This window comes from Oncorhynchus clarkii, chromosome 21 (assembly GCF_045791955.1).
Source record: "Oncorhynchus clarkii lewisi isolate Uvic-CL-2024 chromosome 21, UVic_Ocla_1.0, whole genome shotgun sequence".
NCBI classification, from domain to species: domain Eukaryota; kingdom Metazoa; phylum Chordata; class Actinopteri; order Salmoniformes; family Salmonidae; genus Oncorhynchus; species Oncorhynchus clarkii.
In genome coordinates this window covers 8,019,792-8,041,309 of record NC_092167.1, presented here as the reverse complement: position 1 = coordinate 8,041,309, position 21,518 = coordinate 8,019,792, and the positions used below count along the sequence as shown (strand labels likewise).

General features: G+C 45.0%; 1 protein-coding gene across 6 annotated transcripts in view; it reads left to right on the top strand.

The window, feature by feature from the left end:
* Window positions 1–21,518, top strand: part of LOC139378448 (ankyrin repeat and sterile alpha motif domain-containing protein 1B-like) — a 308,202-nt gene that overhangs the window by 257,711 nt on the left and 28,973 nt on the right. The gene's annotated exons all lie outside the window — the stretch shown is intronic.

Sequence of the window (21,518 nt, the reverse complement as noted above, 5' to 3'; positions counted from 1 at the left end):
GAGGTTATGTGTTCTATGGGGTGCAGTGTAGTATGACTCTCTTCTCTAGAGGTTGTGTGTTCTATGGGGTGCAGTGTAGTATGGCTCTCTCTCTCTCTCTCTCTTCTCTAGAGGTTGTGTGTTCTATGGGGTGCAGTGTAGTATGGCTCTCTCTCTCTCTCTCTCTCTTCTCTAGAGGTTGTGTGTTCTATGGGGTGCAGTGTAGTTTGTCTCTCTCTCTCTCTCTCTCTCTCTTCTCTAGAGGTTGTGTGTTCTATGGGGTGCAGTGTAGTATGGCTCTCTCTCTCGCTCTCTCTTCTCTAGAGGTTGTGTGTTCTATGGGGTGCAGTGTAGTATGACTCTCGCTCTCTCTTCTCTAGAGGTTATGTGTTCTATGGGGTGCAGTGTAGTATGACTCTCTTCTCTAGAGGTTGTGTGTTCTATGGGGTGCAGTGTAGTATGGCTCTCTCTCTCTCTCTCTTCTCTAGAGGTTGTGTGTTCTATGGGGTGCAGTGTAGTATGGCTCTCTCTCTCTCTCTCTCTCTTCTCTAGAGGTTGTGTGTTCTATGGGGTGCAGTGTAGTTTGGCTCTCTCTCTCTCTCTCTCTTCTCTAGAGGTTGTGTGTTCTATGGGGTGCAGTGTAGTATGACTCTCTCTTCTCTAGAGGTTGTGTGTTCTATGGGGTGCAGTGTAGTATGACTCTCTCTTCTCTAGAGGTTGTGTGTTCTATGGGGTGCAGTGTAGTATGGCTCTCTCTCTCTCTCTCTCTCTCTTCTCTAGAGGTTGTGTGTTCTATGGGGTGCAGTGTAGTATGGCTCTCTCTCTCGCTCTCTCTTCTCTAGAGGTTGTGTGTTCTATGGGGTGCAGTGTAGTATGACTCTCGCTCTCTCTTCTCTAGAGGTTATGTGTTCTATGGGGTGCAGTGTAGTATGACTCTCTTCTCTAGAGGTTGTGTGTTCTATGGGGTGCAGTGTAGTATGGCTCTCTCTCTCTCTCTCTTCTCTAGAGGTTGTGTGTTCTATGGGGTGCAGTGTAGTATGGCTCTCTCTCTCTCTCTCTCTCTTCTCTAGAGGTTGTGTGTTCTATGGGGTGCAGTGTAGTTTGGCTCTCTCTCTCTCTCTCTCTCTCTCTCTCTCTCTCTCTCTTCTCTAGAGGTTGTGTGTTCTATGGGGTGCAGTGTAGTATGACTCTCTCTTCTCTAGAGGTTGTGTGTTCTATGGGGTGCAGTGTAGTATGGCTCTCTCTCTCTCTCTCTCTCTCTTCTCTAGAGGTTGTGTGTTCTATGGGGTGCAGTGTAGTATGACTCTCTCTCTCTCTCGCTCTAGAGGTTGTGTGTTCTATGGGGTGCAGTGTAGTATGGCTCTCTCTTCTCTAGAGGTTGTGTGTTCTATGGGGTGCAGTGTAGTATGGCTCTCTCTCTCTCTCTCTCTCTTCTCTAGAGGTTGTGTGTTCTATGGGGTGCAGTGTAGTATGGCTCTCTCTTCTCTAGAGGTTGTGTGTTTTATGGGTTGCAGTGTAGTATGGCTCTCTCTCTCTTCTCTAGAGGTTGTGTGTTCTATGGGGTGCAGTGTAGTATGGCTCTCTCTTCTCTAGAGGTTGTGTGCTCTATGGGGTGCAGTGTAGTATGGCTCTCTCTTCTCTAGAGGTTGTGTGTTCTATGGGGTGCAGTGTAGTATGGCTCTCTCTCTCTCTCTCTCTCTCTCTCTTCTCTAGAGGTTGTGTGTTCTATGGGGTGCAGTGGGGATGGGAACGTATGAAACGCTTCTGTGCCGTTCAATCAATCCTGCTGACTATTGACTATTATGTGTGTGTGAAATACCTGCCCATATTTCTGTATTTGTTTTAATCTGTGTGTGTTTTGGAGATGTACTGGACACAGTTGCATAAAAGAGAGCTCTGAGTCCTGCTGTCCTGGGCTGGGAATTGCTGTGGCTGTGCAGCGGTGGTGAAAGTAGTGTAGAATTGTGTGTGTGTGTGTGTGTGTGTGTGTGTGTGTGTGTGTGTGTGTGTGTGTGTGTGTGTGTGTGTGTGTGTGTGTGTGTGTGTGTGTGTGTGTGTAGAGTGGTTCATAGTGCTTGAGTTTAGTGGGAACACACAGTCACTCGCATACATACACACACAACCATTTAGACATGAAGACACATATTTCTAGACATATACAGTAGGCCAACACACACATCCCAGGGCAGGCTGGGTAACAGGCCCTGGGGGCTTGGTGTAGATGGACCTCACAGATCTCACAGATCTCCTCACAGCCCTGGTTCTGTCTCTGTCTTCTCATCACATTTAGAACAGATGTTAATGTACTTGCTCATCAACTTAGATGATTTCAATCTCTCTCTGTTCCTCTCTATTATTTTTCCAGTACTCCCACTCTCTAAGTTAGGACATGTACAGGTATGCTGTAAGAGAATTGCACACTAGGGCCTGGAGGGAATGGAATGCAGCCCAACTATTACATTACATGGGGGTGGTAGGTAGGTAGCTTACATGGGTAGGTTAGTATAGTGATGGTGGTTGACGGGGTTATTGCACAGCTGCTATTGGGGACTTTACCTTGGCTAACCCTACATCTGTAACGCATTGGCGACCAATCTCACCATGTAGAGAGGAGCGTAGGTGTCACGCTCTGACCTTAGATTTTTTTTTTTGTTCACCTTTATTTAACCAGGTAGGCAAGTTGAGAACAAGTTCTCATTCACAACTGCGACCTGGCCAAGATAAAGCAAAGCAGTTCGACACATACAACGACACAGAGTTACACATGGAGTAAAACAAACATACAGTCAATAATACAGTAGAAACAAGTCTATATACGATGTGAGCAAATGAGGTGAGATAAGGGAGGTAAAGGCAAAAGGCCATGGTGGCAAAGTAAATACAATATAGCAGGTAAAACACTGGAATGGTAGATATGCAGTGGAAGAATGTGCAAAGTAGAAATACAAATAATGGGGTGCAAATGAGCAAAATAAATAAATAAAATAAATACAGTAGGGAAAGAGGTAGTTGTTTGGGCTAAATTATAGATGGGCTATGTGCAGTAATTTGTGAGCGGCTCTGACAGATGGTGCTTAAAGCTAGTGGGGGAGATAAGTGTTTCCAGTTTCAGAGATTTTTGTAGTTCGTTCCAGTCATTGGCAGCAGAGAACTGGAAGGAGAGGCGGCCAAAGAAAGAATTGGTTTTGGGGGTGACCAGAGAGATATACCTGATGTAGCGCGTACTACAGGTGGGTGATGCTATGGTGACCAGCGAGCTGAGATAAGGGGGGACTTTACCTAGCAGGGTCTTGTAGATGACATGGAGCCATTGGGTTTGGCGACTAGTATGAAGCGAGGGATATCTCTGTTTTCTTTATATTTTGGTTAGGTCAGGGTGTGACGAGGGTGGGTATGCTAGTTTTGGTATTGTCTAGGGTTTTTGTATGTCTAGGGGTTTTGTATGTCTAGGGGTTTTGTTGGTCTAGGTATTTGTATGTCTATGGTGGCCTGATATGTTTTACCAATCAGAGGCAGCTGTTTATCGTTTATCAGTCTCTGATTGGGGATCATATTTAGGTAGCCATTTTCCCTTTTGTGTTCGTAGGTTCTTGTCTGTGTGTAGTTGCCTGTCAGCACTCATTTGTATAGCTTCACGCGTCATTTTGTTATTTTGGTTGGTTTGTTCAGTGTTCATTCTTAATACAGTTTATTAAAGAATGATCGCACACCACGCTGCGCCTTGGTCCGATTCATACGACGAACGTGACGGTAGGGGAGAGAGAGAGCGGGACGAATGAGAGGGAGATGAAGGGAGAAATAAAAGTGGCAGAGAGAAGAGAGAAATGGTTGGGATTGAGAAAGGATGGAATTGGAGAGAGAGAAATGGAACAAACAAAATAGGGAGAGAGTGGGGTGAGAGAAGGAGGGAATTAGAGAGAGAGAAATGGAACAAACGAAATAGGGAGAGTGGATTGAGAGAAGGAGGGAATTAGAGAGAGAGAAATGGAACAAACGAAATAGGGAGAGTGGGGTGAGAGAAGGAGGGAATTAGAGAGAGAGAAATGGAACAAACGAAATAGGGAGAGTGGATTGAGAGAAGGAGGGAATTAGAGAGAGAGAAATGGAACAAACGAAATAGGGAGAGTGGATTGAGAGAAGGAGGGAATTAGAGAGAGAGAAATGGAACAAACGAAATAGGGAGAGTGGATTGAGAGAAGGAGGGAATTAGAGAGAGAGAAATGGAACAAACGAAATAGGGAGAGTGGATTGAGAGAAGGAGGGAATTAGAGAGAGAGAAATGGAACAAACGAAATAGGGAGAGTGGATTGAGAGAAGGAGGGAATTAGAGAGAGAGAAATGGAACAAACGAAATAGGGAGAGTGGATTGAGAGAAGGAGGGAATTAGAGAGAGAGAAATGGAACAAACGAAATAGGGAGAGTGGATTGAGAGAAGGAGGGAATTAGAGAGAGAGAAATGGAACAAACGAAATAGGGAGAGTGGATTGAGAGAAGGAGGGAATTAGAGAGAGAGAAATGGAACAAACGAAATAGGGAGAGTGGATTGAGAGAAGGAGGGAATTAGAGAGAGAGAAATGGAACAAACGAAATAGGGAGAGTGGATTGAGAGAAGGAGGGAATTAGAGAGAGAGAAATGGAACAAACGAAATAGGGAGAGTGGATTGAGAGAAGGAGGGAATTAGAGAGAGAGAAATGGAACAAACAAAATAGGGAGAGTGGATTGAGAGAAGGAGGGAATTAGAGAGAGAGAAATGGAACAAACGAAATAGGGAGAGTGGATTGAGAGGAGGAGGGAGGTTGCAGCAAGACAGCAGACATGTTTTCCACAACAGCTGTTGAGCAAACAGAGTGAAGGGTTAGAGGCAAATCCTACCACCTGCCCTTGTTTTACAATGACACCAGGTGACCAATCATACTCAGCCATCATGCTGCTCACCCTGCCCCACCTGACCACCTGGCCAATCAAATCATCACCTCACATAGGGGTTGTGACACATACAATATTCCGCTTAATTGACGACCATAAATCATTTTACACTTCAGTCAACCTTAATGGACTTACCTACATTAGTCCTGCTTATTAATTACTTCTCAAACCACAGCCTCCTACCTATATAGGGCTCTACTTTGACACCCTATTCCCTATATAGTGCACTATTTTGACACCCTATTCCCTATATAGGGCCCTGCTTTGACACCCTATTCCCTATATAGTGCACTATTTTGACATCCTATTCCCTATATAGTGCACTATTTTGACACCCTATTCCCTATAGGGCAATCATTTAGACCAAAGCCTCTTCTGATCAACAGTACTGCACTATAGGAAGCAATGGGGTGTCTTTTGTAATTGTCACGTCACCTCAGCCAACTGAACTGTGTCCCTCTGGCCAACCAAGTAGTATTCAATGGTGACATGTTGAGCAACATGTGTTTAAGGAATTTCACAGTCCGTTGAAGCGTCATTGGTAGATCAAGGCTAGTGTGTGTGTGCTTGTGTGTGTACGTGCGTGCATTTGTGTGTGTGTGTGTGTATACTTGCATGTGTCCATGTTTGCACTTGTTTGTATGTGTGTATAACAGATCCCTTTTGTCCTTTCCACTCCTCACACATGCTGCGATTACCATTATATAATCACAGCAGAACCCAGAACTGACACATCCTCTGGTGGGGAAGAACACAGGAAGAGAAATAGTAACAGCAGTACAACTGTGTAGTGATTGGTTCACTGAGACCTATAGAGAAATAGTAACAGCAGTACAACTGTGTAGTGATTGGTTCACTGAGACCTATAGAAAAATAGTAACAGCATTACAACTGTGTAGTGATTGGTTCACTGAGACCTATAGAGAAATAGTAACAGCAGTACAACTGTGTAGTGATTGGTTCACTGAGACCTATAGAGAAATAGTAACAGCATTACAACTGTGTAGTGATTGGTTCACTGAGACCTATAGAGAAATAGTAACAGCAGTACAACTGTGTAGTGATTGGTTCACTGAGACCTATAGAGAAATAGTAACAGCATTACAACTGTGTAGTGATTGGTTCACTGAGACCTATAGAGAAATAGTAACAGCATTACAACTGTGTAGTGATTGGTTCACTGAGACCTATAGAGAAATAGTAACAGCAGTACAACTGTGTAGTGATTGGTTCACTGAGACCTATAGAGAAATAGTAACAGCATTACAACTGAGTAGTGATTGGTTCACTGAGACCTATAGAGAAATAGTAACAGCATTACAACTGTGTAGTGATTGGTTCACTGAGACCTATAGAGAAATAGTAACAGCATTACAATTGTGTAGTGATCGGTTCACTGAGACCTATAGAGAAATAGTAACAGCATTACAACTGTGTAGTGATCGGTTCACTGAGACCTATAGAGAAATAGTAACAGCATTACAACTGTGTAGTGATTGGTTCACTGAGACCTATAGAGAAATAGTAACAGCAGTACAACTGTGTAGTGATTGGTTCACTGAGACCTATAGAGAAATAGTAACAGCATTACAATTGTGTAGTGATCGGTTCACTGAGACCTATAGAGAAATAGTAACAGCATTACAACTGTGTAGTGATTGGTTCACTGAGACCTATAGAGAAATAGTAACAGCAGTACAACTGTGTAGTGATTGGTTCACTGAGACCTATAGAGTCTCCATCCCAAATGGCAACCTATCCCATATATTGTGCAAAAGAAGTGTACTACAAAGGAAATAGGGTGCCATTTGGGATACATACAGACTCTTCTTGGCTGTGTCAAATCCTATCGGTTTCATCAGAGGCTTTGAAGTACCCAATGTAAACGATAACCCAGAAAAATATCTGTTTCCTCTCCTCCTTTCAGACCAGCTTCTTATTGGTTATTACATCTACTCAGCCTGCCCATGTATTCATGAGCTCGCGCGTGTGTGTGTGTGTGTGTGTGTGTGTGTGTGTGTGTGTGTGTGTGTGTGTGTGTGTGTTTCCTCCAGCATTTGTCTTGTTTTTCCTCCATTTGGCACTATTTCTGTCTCTCAGACACAAACGGAACAGACACACACACACACACACTGAGCCAATGCTCCCAGTCCCATTTAACACTATCTATTAATGGAGATGTATCCATGGCGAAGGTAGTTTAATAAAACTCCTATTGGCTCTTCAGGCTGCCGGTGAACAAAACAAGCTTCCCCGTTGGTCCCCTGGAATAGACTATTTCCTCTGCATTGAATCCATATATTGTTGATTTTTAGATCTGTTCATTATTGTTCTACAACAAAGAGACACTGAATCATTATAAACGTACATCCTGAAAAACACATACACTGTATAGATTGATGATCAGTTTGAGGACGTAAAGCTCACCCATCTCAGCCACAGCAGTGTTTTTTGTCTTTACTGTACAGTGGTTGCCAGGCAACCGGTGGTCTCTGGTTTCCCTCCAGTTGTCCCCGGCGATGAGGAGGAGAGGCGCTGGTTAAAAATGGATCAGGAAGAGAGAGCGGGGGCAGAGGCTTGGTCTCCACGGTGATAGTGATGACCATTGCGACTGTGTGTGTGTGTGTGTGTGTGTGTGTGTGTGTGTGTGTGTGTGTGTGTGTGTGGACTAGAGCCTGCACTGCAACAGTCTTGTAGCAATAGATATTCTAGCCAAATCAATTGCAATCAGGATAATTTCGGAAAACCTGTAATTCCAACGAAGCCAACGACAGGGAGAGGGGGGTGGGAGAGAGGTGGGTGGGAGAAAGGGAGAGGGGGAGGGAGAGGAAGATAAAGGAGGACTAACTGTCTTTGATAAAAGACAAACCATTGTGATAAACCAGTGTCAACAGACTGTGGAAAACAATGTGGTATTGTTAGTTAGATCTATTGAGAGTGGTAAAAGAGAGACACACACACAAACACACACACACACCAGAACCGCACATTATTATACAGTAGACATGACTTGTTGAAGGTACAGTAATAGAAACAGTGTATTCAACCTGCTCACACTATGCTGCATTGATTAAAGCTACAGTCTGCGATTTGAAAAAACAACAAAAACAAGGTCCCGGTACTTGTTTTGGTACACAGCTGAGGCCGAGTCACAGACTGCAGCTTTAAGTGAAGGCTAGGGTCTCTGTGTTCTATGGGGACATTGTCTCTTCCTTTTTATTTATAAACACAAACCAACAGAAACAACACAACATGCCCACACCTGTCCATGTACACACATAAATACATTGTCTCAATGGGATTTGTATTTTGTTCTAAGTCAATGCCTGCTCATGCAAACTTAACTAGGCTGTCATGGGCAATGCTAGCCTGGTTAAACTAGACTGAATACTACGAAACAACAGGGAGCATAATGTTTAGTCCGGTTGGACCAGGCTAGGCCTATACAGTCACAATCCCTTCCTGTTCCCTTCCTTTTCATCTTACTACTAACACCAGACGATTTAGACCCACAACTGATGATGGGGATCAACATCACTGTGGGTTGTCAGTCAGTCTGTCTGCTTCCCAAATGGGACCCTATTCCTTAAATAGTATACTACTTTTGACCAGGCCCATAGGGTGCCATTTAGGATTCAGTCTGTCTTAGATCCTTAGTGACAGTGACTGGAGTTCACCAGACATGCTTTGATCCAATGGAGCCAAGGCAATGTCCTTGAGCTCAACCAATCCAGAGTCCATTGACCTGGAAAAGATCAAAAGGTCTTGTCGATGGCTTGGGGTCGTGACTTGTAGAGTTGTCTGGGGAGTTCTGATTGGGTTATTTTGACAGACTGGAGGACGCACATACACTCACACAAAAATGCGTACACACGCGGACACAAACCAATAGAAACACGGTCACGATGTCTGAACGTGGTTGCGGTCGATGGAGTGGAATAAGAGCTTTTAGGCCCTTTAGCCTCATTTTCAACCGCAAAGTGAACGCTTTTGGTTGCTAAGTCCATCAGAGCAATCACACCAGGGGGCCGAGCTCTCTCACCAGGCAATTAGTCTTATCAGTTTGATAGATAGATAGGAGGGAGGGGTAGAATAGGGAATTGTAGAGAAGGGGGAGGGATGGATGGATGGAAAGAGAGGTAGGTAAAGAGGGGACAGTAGGAGGGAGAGGGGAAGGGGAGGGAGAGAGGATAGGTAGAAACGGTCAGAAAGAGAGAAGAAGGAAGAGAAACTGCATACACAGTGGGAACTGGAGAGAAATATATAGAGGGACAGCGAGAGATGGATAAACGAGGAAGAGAGTTGGTCTTGTTCTCTCATCATTAAAACTAGAACGGTATTGTGAGCACAGACAGTGATTCGGCTAAAGTTTCTCCCTCCTTTTATCTGCTCAAATGAGCCGGCCTGTCAACCTAGCTCTCCCATTGGTCAGAGAAGGCATCCCTTTGTGACAGGATCCTAAATGTGGGAAGGTCCTTGTTAAGGTCCAGTGATTAACCAGTGGTCAGTTGCAGCCAACCGTATCCTTGTTTGTCCAACAGTTCACAGTACGTATCTGTTTGAGTCGTTATGGTTGTAAAGCAACATGTTTTGGCATGAGAGTCTTACTGGTGTGGCACAGTCAAGGCTTCCGTTCTGAAACATGTTTATTTTATTATAAAGTCCTTCAACAGTGTCTGAATATAGTTATTGTATAACCACTATTTGCATTCCCCTTCATAGGACTGGGAGGTGGGGACAGTGAACTATTTTCATTCCCCTTCATAGGACTGGGAGGTGGGGACAGTGAACTATTTTCATTCCCCTTCAGAGGACTGGGAGGTGGGGACAGTGAACTATTTTCATTCCCCTCCATAGGACTGGGAGGTGGGGACAGTGAACTATTTTCATTCCCCTCCATAGGACTGGGAGGTGGGGACAGTGAACTATTTTCATTCCCCTCCATAGGACTGGGAGGTGGGGACAGTGAACTATTTTCATTCCCCTTCATAGGACTGGGAGGTGGGGACAGTGAACTATTTTCATTCCCCTTCATAGGACTGGGAGGTGGGGACAGTGAACTATTTTCATTCCCCTTCATAGGACTGGGAGGTGGGGACAGTGAACTATTTTCATTCCCCTTCATAGGACTGGGAGGTGGGGACAGTGAACTATTTTCATTCCCCTTCATAGGACTGGGAGGTGGGGACAGTGAACTATTTTCATTCCCCTTCATAGGACTGGGAGGTGGGGACAGTGAACTATTTTCATTCCCCTCCATAGGACTGGGAGGTGGGGACAGTGAACTATTTTCATTCCCCTCCATAGGACTAGGAGGTGGGGACAGTGAACTATTTTCATTCCCCTCCATAGGACTGGGAGGTGGGGACAGTGAACTATTTTCATTCCCCTTCATAGGACTGGGAGGTGGGGACAGTGAACTATTTTCATTCCCCTCCATAGGACTGGGAGGTGGGGACAGTGAACTATTTTCATTCCCCTTCATGGGACTGGGAGGTGGGGACAGTGAACTATTTTCATTCCCCTCCATAGGACTGGGAGGTGGGGACAGTGAACTATTTGCATTCCCCTTCATAGGACTGGGAGGTGGGGACAGTGAACTATTTTCATTCCCCTTCATAGGACTGGGAGGTGGGGACAGTGAACTATTTCCATTCCCCTTCATAGGACTGGGAGGTGGGGACAGTGAACTATTTTCATTCCCCTCCATAGGACTGGGAGGTGGGGACAGTGAACTATTTTCATTCCCCTTCATAGGACTGGGAGGTGGGGACAGTGAACTATTTTCATTCCCCTTCATAGGACTGGGAGGTGGGGACAGTGAACTATTTTCATTCCCCTTCATAGGACTGGGAGGTGGGGACAGTGAACTATTTTCATTCCCCTCCATAGGACTAGGAGGTGGGGACAGTGAACTATTTTCATTCCCCTCCATAGGACTGGGAGGTGGGGACAGTGAACTATTTTCATTCCCCTCCATGGGACTGGGAGGTGGGGACAGTGAACTATTTTCATTCCCCTTCATAGGACCGGGAGGTGGGGACAGTGAACTATTTTCATTCCCCTTCATAGGACTGGGAGGTGGGGACAGTGAACTATTTTCATTCCCCTCCATAGGACTGGGAGGTGGGGACAGTGAACTATTTTCATTCCCCTCCATGGGACTGGGAGGTGGGGACAGTGAACTATTTTCATTCCCCTCCATGGGACTGGGAGGTGGGGACAGTGAACTATTTTCATTCCCCTTCATAGGACTGGGAGGTGGGGACAGTGAACTATTTTCATTCCCCTCCATGGGACTGGGAGGTGGGGACTGTGAACTATTTTCATTCCCCTCCATAGGACTGGGAGGTGGGGACAGTGAACTATTTTCATTCCCCTCCATGGGACTGGGAGGTGGGGACAGTGAACTATTTTCATTCCCCTTCATAGGACTGGGAGGTGGGGACAGTGAACTATTTTCATTCCCCTTCATAGGACTGGGAGGTGGGGACAGTGAACTATTTTCATTCCCCTCCATGGGACTGGGAGTAGGGACAGTGAACTATTTTCATTCCCCTTCATAGGACTGGGAGGTGGGGACAGTGAACTATTTTCATTCCCCTCCATAGGACTGGGAGGTGGGGACAGTGAACTATTTTCATTCCCCTTCATAGGACTGGGAGGTGGGGACAGTGAACTATTTTCATTCCCCTCCATAGGACTGGGAGGTGGGGACAGTGAACTATTTTCATTCCCCTCCAGAGGACTGGGAGGTGGGGACAGTGAACTATTTTCATTCCCCTCCATAGGACTGGGAGGTGGGGACAGTGAACTATTTTCATTCCCCTCCATGGGACTGGGAGGTGGGGACAGTGAACTATTTTCATTCCCCTTCATAGGACTGGGAGGTGGGGACAGTGAACTATTTTCATTCCCCTCCATAGGACTGGGAGGTGGGGACAGTGAACTATTTTCATTCCCCTTCATAGGACTGGGAGGTGGGGACAGTGAACTATTTTCATTCCCCTCCATAGGACTGAGAGGTGGGGACAGTGAACTATTTTCATTCCCCTCCAGAGGACTGGGAGGTGGGGACAGTGAACTATTTTCATTCCCCTCCATAGGACTGGGAGGTGGGGACAGTGTACTATTTTCATTCCCCTCCATGGGACTGGGAGGTGGGGACAGTGAACTATTTTCATTCCCCTCCATAGGACTGGGAGGTGGGGACAGTGAACTATTTTCATTCCCCTCCATAGGACTGGGAGGTGGGGACAGTGAACTATTTTCATTCCCCTTCATAGGACCGGGAGGTGGGGACAGTGAACTATTTTCATTCCCCTTCATAGGACTGGGTGGTGGGGACAGTGAACTATTTTTATTCCCCTTCATAGGACTGGGAGGTGGGGACAGTGAACTATTTTCATTCCCCTTCATAGGACTGGGAGGTGGGGACAGTGAACTATTTGCATTCCCCTTCATAGGACTGGGAGGTGGGGACAGTGAACTATTTTCATTCCCCTCCATAGGACTGGGAGGTGGGGACAGTGAACTATTTTCATTCCCCTTCATAGGACTGGGAGGTGGGGACAGTGAACTATTTGCATTCCCCTTCATAGGACTGGGAGGTGGGGACAGTGAACTATTTTAATTCCCCTCCATAGGACTGGGAGGTGGGGACAGTGAACTATTTTCATTCCCCTCCATAGGACTGGGAGGTGGGGACAGTGAACTATTTTCATTCCCCTCCATAGGACTGGGAGGTGGGGACAGTGAACTATTTTCATTCCCCTCCAGAGGACTGGGAGGTGGGGACAGTGAACTATTTTCATTCCCCTTCATAGGACTGGGAGGTGGGGACAGTGAACTATTTTCATTCCCCTTCATAGGACTGGGAGGTGGGGACAGTGAACTATTTTCATTCCCCTTCATAGGACTGGGAGGTGGGGACAGTGAACTATTTTCATTCCCCTCCATAGGACTGGGAGGTGGGGACAGTGAACTATTGTCATTCCCCTTCATAGGACTGGGAGGTGGGGACAGTGAACTATTGTTCCTGACTGTCTCTGTAATCACAGTTTGCTGATGGTGTGTGTGGTCTCCTCTGGCATTGCAGTGGAGTTTAGAGGATCAGGATCGTTACTGCATCTGTCCCGGTTAAGCCTGTAATCAGAGCTGTTCCCCTGGACTAACGGGAACGTTAACGGGATTACTCCATCGATCAGTGATAACACACACACACGTTGGCACTAACTCTCTTCAGAGTGAGCAGACCACACACTCTCACAGTGCGGACAGACAGAGATACACATGAACGCAGGCACAGACACACACACACACACACACGGACTCTAGACAAAGACTAGAGGCTCCGTCCCAAACCGTTTCATTTAAAGGAAGACTGTCAACACCGCAAGGCAAGTTAACCAGCTTGATCCCTCCGGCAATGTCCCAGCAAAAACACTGCAAACTGAAGAGACAGAGAGAGAGACAGAGAGAGAGACAGAGAGAGAGACAGAGAGAGAGACAGATAGAGAGACAGAGAGAGAGACACAGAGAGAGAGAGACAGAGAGAGAGAGACAGAGAGAGAGAGAGAGATGGGTTTCCACTTTGCCATCATAGACAGAGGAAGGGATGAGAGAGGTGGGGAGGAGGAGGGAAGAGCGATAGAATGATATTGAGTGAGAGAGAGAAGAGAGACTGATATTTTGCTGTGTATTATGATGATTATGTGTAACATAAATATTCCCCTTTGTGTCTCTCTACTGTGTCTTGGCATTGGCAATGTGACCTACTGGCTTATCATATCAGCAGAGCTTATTGAATTGGATTGAATGCAATTGAATATGGAGTTGGGAATGGAAGCAATAGAGGCAGAGTGAAAGAAGGAGTATATTGAGCGTGTAGGGTAGAGCCACTGTAGCAGTCACTCAGTCTCTATACGCAGACAATGAATATCATTTAAATGCAAATGGGGGCATAGTGCAGTCAGGCACACGTACTGTACTGTAGAGAGAACACATACTGTAGAGAGAACACATACTGTAGAGAGAACACATATACTGTAGAGAACACATACTGTAGAGAGAACACATACTGTAGAGAGAACACATACTGTAGAGAGAACACGTACTGTAGAGAGAACACACATACTGTAGAGAGAACACATATACTGTAGAGAGAACACTCATACTGTAGAGAGAACACATAATGTAGAGAACACATACTGTACATACTGTAGAGCGAACATATACTGTAGAGAGAACACATATTGTAGAGAGAACACATACTGTACATACTGTAGAGAGAACGCATACTGTACATAATGTAGAGAGAACACACACGTACTGTAGAGAGAACATAAGATACTGGGGTGCAAAGGAGCAAGATAAATAAATAAATACAGTATGGGGATGAGGTAGATTGGATGGGCAATTTACCCATGAGCTATGTACAGGTCTAGTGATCTGTGAGCTGCTCTGACAGCTGGTGCTTAAAGCTAGTGAGGGAGATATGAGTCTCCAGCTTCAGTGATTTTTGCAGTTCGTTCCATTCATTGGCAGCAGAGAACTGGAAGGAGAGGCGGCCAAAGGAGGAATTGGCTTTGGGGGTGACCAGTGAGATATACCTGCTGGAGCGCGTGCTAAGTGTGGGTGCTCCTATGGTGACCAGTGAGCTGAGATAAGGCAGGGCTTTACCTAGCAGAGGCTTGTAGATAACCTGTAGCCAGTGGGTTTGACAACGAGTATGAAGCGAGGGCCAGCCAACAAGATCATACAGGTCACAGTGGTGGGTAGTATATGGGGCTTTGGTGACAAAACGGATGGCACTGTGATAGACTGCATCCAATGTGTTGAGTAGAGTGTTGGAGGCTATTTTGTAAATGACATCGTCAAAGTCGAGGATCGGTAGGATGGTCAATTTTACGGGGGTATGTTTGGCAGCATGAGTGAAGGATGCTTTGTTGCGAAATAGGAAGCCAATTCTAGATTTAATTTTGGATTGGAGATGTTTAATGTGAGTCTGGAAGGAGAGTTTACAGTCTAACCAGACACCTAGGTATTTGTAGTTGTCCACATATTCTAAGTCAGAACCGTCCAGAGTAGTGATGCTGGACGAGCGGGCAGGTGCGGGCAGCGATCGGTTGAAGAGCATGCATTTAGTTTTACTTGCATTTAAGAGCAGTTGGAGGCCACGGAAGGAGAGTTGTATGGCATTGAAGCTCATCTGGAGGTTAGTTAACACAGGGTCCAACGAAGGGCCAGAGGTATACAGAATGGTGTCGTCTGCGTAGAGGTGGATCAAAGAATCACCAGCAGCGAGAGCAACATCATTGATGTATACAGAGAAGAGAGTTGGCCCGAGAGTTGAACCCTGTGGAACCCACATAGACTGCCAGAGGTCCGGACAACAGGCCCTCCGATTTGACATACTGAACTCTATCTGAGAAGTAGCTGGTGAACCAAGCTAGGCAATCATTTGAGAAACCAAGGCTGTTGAGTCTGCCAATAAGAATGTTGTGATTGACGCAGTCGAAAGCCTTAGCCAGGTCGATGAATATGGCTGCACAGTAATGTCTCTTATCGATGGCGGTTATGATATCGTTTAGGACCTTGAGCATGGCTGAGGTGCACCCATGACCAGCTCTGAAACCAGATTGCATAGCGGAGAAGGTACGGTGAGATTCTAAATGGTCGGTAATCTGTTTGTTAACTTGGCTTTCAAAGACCTTAGAAAGACAGGGTAGAATAGATATAGGTCTGTAGCAGTTTGGGTTTAGAGTGTCTCCCCCTTTGAAGAGGAGGATGACCACGGCAGCTTTCCAATCTATGGGAATCTTAGACGATACGAAAGAGAGGTTGAACAGGCTAGTAATAGGGGTTGCAATAATTTCGGCAGATCATTTTAGAGAGGGTCCAGATTGTCTAGCCCGGCTGATTTGAAGGGGTCCAGATTTTGCAGCTCTTTCAGAACATCAGCTATCTGGATTTGGGTGAAGGAGAAGTGGGGGAGATTTGGGCGAGTTACTGTGGGGAGCGCACGGCTGTTGACCGGGGTAGGGGTAGCTAGGTGGAAAGCATGGCCAGCTGTAGAAGAATGCTTACTGAATTTCTTAATTATAGTGGATTTATCTGTGGTGACAGTGTTTCCTAGCCTCAGTGCACTAGGCAGCTGGGAGGAGGTGCTCTTATTCTCCATGGACTTTACAGTGTGACAGAATTTTTTTGAGTTTGTACTACAGGATGCAAATTTCTGTTTGAAAAAGCTAGCCTTAGCTTTCCTAACTGCGTGTGTATATTGGTTCCTAACTTCCCTGAAAAGTTGCATTTCTAATGCAGAACGCCACAGGATGTTTTTGTGCTGGTCAAGGGCAGACAGGTCTGGAGTGAACCAAGGGATATATCTATTCCTAGTTCTAAATTTTTTGAATGGAGCATGCTTATTTAAAATGGTGAGGAAGGCACTTTTAAAGAATAAGCAGGCATCCTCTACTGACGGAATGAGGTCAATGTCATTCCAGGATACCCCAGCCATTTCAATTAGAAAGGCCTGTTCGCAGAAGTGTTTTAGGGAGCGTTTGACAGTGATGAGGGGTGGTTGTTTGACTGCAGACCCATTACGGTCGCTGAGATCTTGGTTGAAAACAGCAGAGGTGTATTTGGAGGGTAAGTTAGTTAGGATGATATCTATGAGGGTGCCCTTGTTTACAGATTTGGGGTTGTACCTGGTAGGTTCAATGATCATTTGTGTGAGATTGAGGGCATCAAGCTTAGACTGTAGGATGGCCGGGGTGTTAAGCATGTCCCAGTGTAGGTCACCTAGCAGCACGAGCTCAGAAGATAGATGGGGGCAATCAGTTCACATATGGTGTCCAGGGCACAGCTGGGGGCAGAGGGTGGTCTATTGCAAGCGGCAACGGTGAGAGACTTGTTTCTGGAAAGGTGAATTTTTAGAAGTAGAAGCTCGAATTGTATTGGTACAGACCTGGATAGTAAGACAGAACTGGAAATGGAAATGTCTGTGTTTTTGGTGGTTTTCCTAAGCCAGGATACAGACACGGCTGAGACATCCGGGACGGCAGAGTGTGCTAAAGCAGTGAAAAAAGCAAACTTAGGGAGGAGGCTTCTAATGTTAACATGCATGAAACCAAGGCTTTTACAGTTACAGAAGTCATCAAAAGAGAGCTCCTGGGGAGTAGAGGTGGAGCTAGGCACTGCAGGTTCTGGATTAACCTCTACATCACCAGAGGAACAGAGGAGAAGAAGGATGAGGGTACGGCTGAAGGCTATAAGAACTGTCCGTCTAGCACGTTCGAAACAGAGAATAAGGGAGTAGGTTTCTGGGCACGATAGCATAGATTCAAGGCATAATGTACAGACAAAGGTATGGTGGGAGGAGAGTACATTGGAGGTAGACCTAGGCATTGAGTAATGAAGAGAGAGATATTCTCTAAAGACTTTTAAACTAAGTGATGTCATTGCAGATGTAAGACGTGGGACAACATGTTTGGTTAAGGCATATTGAGCAGGGCTATAGGCTCTACAGTGAAATAAGACAGTAATCACTAACCAGGACAGTAATGGACAAGGCATATTGATATTAGGGAGAGGCATGCGTAGCCAAGTGATCGTATGGGTCCAGTGAGTGGTTGGGTTGGCTGGGGACACGGCGATTCAGATAGTTAGCAGGCCGGGGCTAGAAAGATAGCAGTTAGCAGGCCGGGGCTAGCAAGCTAGCATAAGGGCCTTTGAGGGACGTCGCGATGGGGGAAAAGTCTGTTTTTGCCTCCTTTTGCGATGACGTCGATAGACCAGTCGTGGAATTAGTAGAGTTCCAAGTAGCAGAGGGGTCCAAGTCCAATTGGCAAAATGGGTAGTGGTCTAAGAAACTGGCCGGTGGATCAGCTAACAGTCAAATATGCTATAGATAGCTAGCAGGCCGCGGTTAGCAGAATGGGCCTTCAGGGGACGTCGCGCCTGAGGGGCCTGTTGGGATCCTCGGGCAGATTATGTCGGTATTCCAGTCGTGAAGGATCGGCGGTGTTCCGTGCCCCGTACCGGCAGTAGAAGGGGTCCAGATATTGTAGCCGAGGAGTGGGCTTCAGGAGTAGCCCAGGAGCCCTAGCCGGGAGATGGGTCTAGCTTGGGCTAGCCCCAGGCTAGTTGGTGCTTGCTCCGGGACGGAAACGATTAGCCAGGTGTAGTCAACCCGGGTTGTGGTTAGCTAGCTGCCATGATCCAGATGAAAGGGTTCAGAGTTTGCGATAGGAATCCGGGGATAAAGAGAGAAAAATAGGTCCGGTATGCTCTGGTTTGAAACGCGTTTTACGAACTGGCGAGAGCTTTCCGAGCTAAAGGTTAGCTGACTGCTAGCTGGTAGCTAGTTAGCTAGCTATCTTCAGTTGAGGTATTCCAGTTCGGAGGTAAATAGAAATACTTTAGAAAAAAACAGATCCACACCACATCGGGTGAGGTGGGTTGCAGGAGAGAATTTTGAATTAAAATGAATGCGAAGAAAAATGTATAAAAAGATATATACAGAGACGAGACAAAGACAAAAAACGTCTGACTGCTACGCCATTTTGGATCATCACCACAACGTGGTGATTTTCATATGGCCAGGTGGCCATAATTATGAGATACAGTATCTATTCAATCAAATCCGTAATTTGGGTTTCCTGTATAGGAAAATACATGTTCTTCTTGTTTCTGGATTGGGAAATTAATAATTAGAGTTTATTTAGATTTATCTTTTGGTTGCTCTTAAGTGTGTGTGGTAACAGATGCGGGCCAGTAATTGGTGAGTGAGGGCTGGAGAGGAAGGAATCAATAACGTGTGTGTGTGTGTGTGTGTGTGTGTGTGTTAGGTAGTGGAGGTAGCATAGGGAGAGTCATTAGGCTCACTGCTAGGTCTCAGACTCACTATAATTACCAACTCTCTAGCTGGAACACACACCTACATCCTCCCTCCTCTGTCCTCTTATCCACACACACATCCTTCATTGATGCACATCACACCCGCACCCGCACTTACATCCACTGCCTTTTGGGAGAAGAGCTTACTGCCAAGACATTGTATGAGCCACACTCACACCCAAATCTAGGGTGTTGGAACCAGTCTTTTGGCAGCCCTTTAAACCCCCTGCAGAATGTGCCAGGAAGGACAAACCAAACTAAAAAGTGTGTGTGTTTCACTGCAAACTTAATTACATTGTAACGGTGGACCAGGCTGGTGCCTTTATGTGATAATAATTCTAGTAATGATGTTACATATGGTCTGCTCTGTGTTTTTACCATTATGACTCATTGTTCCTTCTTTGAAAGCCCGGTTATTTGAATATATTAATGTTTAATAGAAACACTCATATGTTTTGCTTATTACAACCAGTGGAGGCTGGTGGGAGGAGCTATAGGAGGACGGGCTCATTGTAATGGCTGGAATGGAATCAATGGAACAGTATCAAACACATCAAATATATAGAAACCTCATGTTTGACCCCGTTCCATTTATTCCATTCCGGCCATTACGATGAGCCTGTCCTCGTATAGCTCCTCCCACCAGCCTCCTCTGATTACAACATTTGTTTTTACCTCAGGCAGTCACATATGATGTCACCATATCACCATTGTTATAAATGTGATGTTGTCAGGTTATTATCATGACCTTTGTATTATTCCAGAGTGCCTCACTACCAATAGAGGTAGGATTTGAATCCAACACTCCCATAAATGGGTTTTACTTCATTGGAGGCTTATTACATGCTTAATTCACGTTGATTCCATGTTAAATACATGTTAATAATTGTGTTCTAACAGTTGTGCTGATAGTAGAGGTCGACCGATTATGATTTTTCAATGCCGATACCGATTATTGGAGGACCAAAAAAAGCCGATACCGATAAAAAAAATATATATATATATTTGTAATAATGACAATTACAACCATACTGAATGAACACTTATTTTAACTTAATATAATACATCAATAAAATCAATTTAGCCTCAAATAAATAATGAAACATGTTCAATTTGGTTTAAATAATGCGAAAACAAAGTGTTGGAGAAGAAAGTAAAAGTGCAATATGTGCCATGAAAGAAAGCTAACGTTTAAGTTCCTTGCTCAGAACATGAGAACATATGAAAGCTGGTGGTTCTTTTTAACATGAGTCTTCAATATTCCCAGGTAAGAAGTTTTAGGCTGTAGTTATTATAGGAATTATAGGCCTATTTCTCTCTATACGATTCGTATTTCTTATACCTTTGACTATTGGATGTCCTTATAGGCACTTTAGTATTGCCAGTGTAACAGTATAGCTTCCGCCCCTCTCCTCGCTCCTACCTGGGCTCTAACCAGGAACACTTCGACAACAGCCACCCTCGAAGCATCGTTACCCATCACTCCACAAAAGCCGCGGCCCTTGCAGAGCAAGGGGAACAACCACTCCAAGTCTCAGAGCGAGTGAGTTGATAGGCTTGAAGTCATAAACAGCGCAATGCTTGAAGCATTGTGAAGAGCTGCTGGCAAAACGCACGAAATTGCTGTTTGAATGAATGCTTACGAGCCTGCTGGTCTCTACCATCACTCAGTCAGACTGCTCTATCAAATCATAGACTTAATTATAACATAATAACACACAGAAATACGAGCCTTAGGTCATTAATATGGTCGAATCCGGAAACTATCATTTTGAAAACAAAACATTTATTATTTCAGTGAAATACGGAACCGTTCCGTATTTTATCTAACGGGTGGCATCCATAAGTCTAAATATTCCTGTTACATTGCACAACCTTCAATGTTATGTCATAATTACGTAAAATTCTAGCAAATTAGTTCACAACAAGCCAGGCGGCCCAAACTGTTGCATATACCCTTGACTCTGCGTGCAATGAACGCAAGAAAAGTGACACAATTTCACCTGGTTAATATTGCCTGCTAACCTGGATTTCTTTTAGCTAAATATGCAGGTTTAAAAATATATACTTCTGTGTATTGATTTTAAGAAAGGCATTGATGTTTATGGTTAGGTACAGTCGTGCAACAATTGTGCTTTTTCCCAAATGCACTTTTGTTGAATAATCCCCCGTTTGGCGAAGTTGGCTGTCTTTGTTAGGAAGAAATAGTCTTCACACAGTTCGCAACCCGCCAGGCGGACCAAACTGCTGCATATACCCTGACTCTGTTGCAAGAGAAGTGACACCATTTTTCCAAGTTAAAAGAAATTCATGTTAGCATGCAATATTAACTAAATATGCAGGTTTAAAAATATATACTTGTGTATTGATTTTAAGAAAGGCATAGATGTTTATGGTTAGATACACGTTGGAGCAACAACAGTCCTTTTTTGCCAATGCCACCGCATCGATTATATGCAATGCAGGACACGCTAGATAAACTAGTAATATCATCAACCATGTGTAGTTAACTAGTGATTATGATTGATTGATTGATTGTTTTTTATAAGATAAGTTTAATGCTAGCTAGCAACTTACCTTGGCTTCTTACTGCATTCGCGTAACAGGCAGGCTCCTCGTGGAGTGCAATGTAATCAGGTGGTTAGAGCGTTGGACTAGTTAACCGCAAGATTGAATCCCAGAGCTGACAAGGTAAAAATCTGTCGTTCTGCCC